General features: G+C 42.1%; 1 long non-coding RNA gene across 1 annotated transcript; it reads right to left on the bottom strand.

Moving 5' to 3' along the window:
- Nucleotides 1-386: 386 nt before the first annotated feature.
- LOC128524655 (uncharacterized) lies at nucleotides 387-1,973 on the bottom strand. Its single transcript, XR_008360553.1, has 3 exons — nucleotides 1,558-1,973; nucleotides 1,178-1,449; nucleotides 387-832 (listed from the first exon to the last, which is right to left on the bottom strand). It is a non-coding gene; the product is annotated as an uncharacterized LOC128524655 (long non-coding RNA).
- Between the last annotated feature and the right edge of the window lie 2,337 nt (nucleotides 1,974-4,310).

The raw sequence follows: 4,310 nt of genomic DNA, 5'->3' as shown, positions 1-4,310 counted from the left end.
CGAGGCAGGGTACACCCTGGACAGGGTGCCAATCCATCACAGGGCACACACACATACTCATTCACACACTCCAATTTGGGAACACCAATTAGCCTACCCTGCATATCTTTGGACTGCAGGAGGAAACCAGAATATCCGGAGAAAACCCACCAAGCACAGGGAGAACATGCAAACTCCATGCACACAGAGACGGGAATCGAGCCTGGCTGGGAATCGAACCCGGACCCTGGATGTGCAAGGCGACAGTGCTAACCACTAAACTACCGTGCCGCTAGTATTTAAACAACTGATGCAATTCTGACAAACAATCTTATAATAACAAAGAATCGGAAAAATATTCAACCAATAAAGAATATATTTTTTTAAATGAAATCAGTTTTGGTAACATAAACGCTAACTAATGATGGACCAGTGTGGACGAGTGGAGGTGGAGGGATACGTGTGAATAACTGGAGATAGAGGGATCAGAATGGATAAGCAGAAATTGAGATGTAGATAATGAATAAACTGGTAAGTGATTTGTCCTTGCTGGTTGAGTGTGGTTGCTTAGACCTTCAGATTCACTAGACCAGACTGATTTAAAGAGCGAGTGGTGAAGATGATTCCTCTTAAAGCCTTGTCTTTAATCCCAAACAGCTGTTTTGTAATCTCTCCATTTTGTTCGAGGATGGTGAATAATGTTCTCTCCTGAAGAACACCAGACTCCGAAAATGCTGACAGTCAGATGACGTTGTGTTGAGCTGGAATTCCCAGAGGAAGTGTGATGAGTTTATACTGAAGGAGGAGAGACGATCCTGCAGCACACCCATGAGAACATGGCTTGTAGCACAGTCTGTGGATAAGAAGAGGATCAAACGGGTTTTGATTAATTCGTTTTTGTTCGTTTATATCAACCACATATGTTTCTCTTTGTTGACTTATGGACTCTAGATAAACATTTAATCTGTTTCATCAGGTTATAGTGGTTATGATTTGTAAATGTTTTCTAATATGTTTAACAACGTGCAATCTAACACACTGCTCGTCACAATTAATTTAAACATGGTTAAATTTAAGGCAAGGTCAGATGAAGTTTATTTTTTACTTTCTTTGCACCTCACACACACACACACACACACACACACACACACACACACGTTATTAACTGTTGAAATATATATATATATTTTTTTTTTACCCTGGACCTCCTCTGTGATAGCTGGCAGGACATGGAGTGTCCAAACACTGATAACTCCCCCTCGTGTTAAAGCACATTTGGTTTGGTAAATGTAATTTACCAAATGAATGTGTGAATATATTGAACTTTGCATGGTCATGTGACCTGAATGGAGTCCAACGGTCAAACATGAAGAGATACATGAGCTGATACCCTGAAGGGCAAAAACACAGAAAACTTCCCACTGAGTTCTGACACTTGTGTTGGCTTTCTGATCACACACTCATCAATGTCTAAGCAGAAGGAGGAGCAGAATTACAGAACGTTAATACATACATGAAAGAAATCATGCAACAAGTCCATGCTTCTTCTTTGTTCTATTTCTATTATGTAGGACTCACCCACACAGCTACCGGCTTTGCTTGTATAACCAGGAGGGCAGGTGTGTAAGTTGCTCCACGGTGCCCCCTGCTGTGTGTATTGTGGCAGTGTTAGTGTTTGACCCCTTGTGGACACCAACTGGGGCTGAAGTCCAGCTCGAACCCAAGTTCGATTACTAAACACATTTTCTCTCTCGAGTCCAGCACACGACCGGCCGTCCACCAAAAATACAGTCCCCGGGAGACACAAACACCGGAAACTACCAGGTACGTTTCGGCACTGATACCCACATGGACTTGGAGACTGTGCACACTCATCAACATCTAACACACCAGAGAGCGAGAGAGATAGAAAGAGAGAGCAAGTAACACACTGGCCACATGGTGTGGTGGTGAATGGATGTGTGAAGTTGTGTGCTGTAGGGTGGCATGTTGCATGTAATGTGGTGTGTGTGGAGGTTAATGTGCTCTGGGGTACAGTGTGTGTGGTACGGTGTGCGTGTGTGTCGTGTGTTTCCTCTTCTCGTGACTGTGTCACTGAGACGCACCTACACACGGTTTGCCCACACCCTGAAAGCGGTAGCCTCTTGGACACACACACACACATATCCACAGAGTGTGTTTTGGCAGATTTGGTTGTAGCGACACATGTGACTGCCGTCTTTACACTCGTCTACATCTGAAACACACGTGTAATAGATATTGTTACACTAATTTTCCAATAACTGAGTATAATATACTCAGAACATCTCACTCATTAATGTGGGGAAGTCTGCTCCAGAAAAAGTATTTGCCTCCCCCTGCTTTCCTCTGTTAGTCTTTCTCTAGGTTTTCCTCTTATAGCTCTGACAGGGACAGAACGTTTGCTCAGTCTCGAACAGTGTAGTCACGAACACAGTGTATCTGAGGTGTTCACTGTTTCCTAAAACCTTTTGTCCTACTTCACAAACACATTTATCACAATATATAATCACCCTTCCAATTCAGGCAATTTTAATCCTTACAGTTTGCTCACACTTACCCACACACACCGCTCTCAGCCTGAGTCATTCCTGATGGACAGCTGTCAAAACACTGATACCCTCCATCTGTGTTCTTGCATTGTTGATGAGATGGACATACACTCCTCAAACACTCACTTATATCTACACACAAACACAATAATAAAAGATCATTAAAAATCTTTCAACAATAAAAACAATTCAGTCTTTTAAAAAAAAAAGTTTTTTTTTTATGGTTGCTGTATTACAGATTATCCTTAAACATGTAAAGCATCTTAAGCATCTTTTTTTTATTCCTTCTTTTTTTTGCGATTTTTCCAATTTTCACCCCTAATTTAGTCGTGGCCAATTCCTCCCCGTCACTAGGGGGCTCCCACATTAAGGCTACCACTACCACTCAGTTGGGAGGGTGAAGACTATCACGTTTCCTCCGAACCGCGTGATGTCAGCCGACCGCATCTTTTCGAGCTCACAGACACCCCTGATTGGCTGTAGAGCCGTGATTACTGTTGGAGCGCTAGTACCTCTCATCCCTCCCCCCTGAGAGAGCTCGGCCAATCAGCTCTCTCTGTGCCTCCGGCTGTGAGAGGAAAACAGCATCACCCGAGGTTCGAACCAGCGATCTCCGGATAATAGGGTAAACATCTTCTGAAAGCTCTGTAGAACGTATATATCACACCCTCAGAGTTTTGTCTTACAGTAGTGGCTCATTAGGAGGAAATGTGGTTCACCGTGTGTGATTGGCATCACACATACGCTTCCTTTTTACAATTACTGGTTAAGGCAGAATATAATGCATCTCTTATATATAATTTAAATATTAAAAAGTTTTTTTTTTTTGCAATTTAACTTTAAAAATAAAACTCATATTCTAGTATATGTTTATTACATGCAATGTAAAATTTTTCTTTTTGTTTTTATTTTAATGATTACTTCTTACACATTATAAAAATAACAAAAATTATATATTAATACTGCACGACTGTCAGTCTAATTCAATACACACACGGGGAAGACAGTTGTCCAGAAGACAATCACTGACCCCCTCCACATGGAGCGTAAGCCACAGAAGGTGTGTGTGGAAGCATAATTATGGAAAGTTGACTAGAAGGGAAACGTGTGGTAGAAAAAGGTGCACAAGCAACAGGGACGAGTCCAGTACTAGGAAGATCGTCAAGTGAAGCCGATTCAAGACCTTGGGAGAGATTCACAATGAGTGAAGTGAACCTGGAGTCAGTGCATCAAGAGCCACCAGACACAGGCATCTTTAGGAAATGGGCTACAACTGCTGCATCGCTAGAAGCAAGATTTTAGATCACACTGTAACTTTAGATGGCCTTTCTGTTCTATCTAGTGCAACAGTAAAAGACCTCGGTGTGATTATAGATTCCAGCCTTTCATTTGAAGCTAGTAGAAAAACTAGTTCATGCTTTTATCACCTCTAGGTTGGACTATTGTAATGCCTTACTGTCTGGTTGTTCAACTAGGTGCATAAACAAGCTTCAGTTAGTCCAGAATGCAGCAGCGAGAGTCCTCACTCGAACCAGAAGATACGAGCACATCACACCTATCTTATCTTCACTTCATTGGCTTCCTGTGAAATTTCGCATTGATTTTAAAATACTACTCTTGACATATAAAGCATTAAATGGTCTCGCGCCGCAGTATCTGAGTGAGCTGATAATGTCTTACGATCCGCCACGCCTACTTAGATCAAAGAATGCAGGCTGCTTATCAGTACCGCGTATTATGAAAACTACAGCTGGGGGCAGA

Source organism: Clarias gariepinus, chromosome 5, assembly GCF_024256425.1.
Source record: "Clarias gariepinus isolate MV-2021 ecotype Netherlands chromosome 5, CGAR_prim_01v2, whole genome shotgun sequence".
NCBI lineage: Eukaryota > Metazoa > Chordata > Actinopteri > Siluriformes > Clariidae > Clarias > Clarias gariepinus.
Note: the sequence above shows the minus strand (reverse complement) of the source record. Positions and strands in the feature narration are given on the sequence as shown.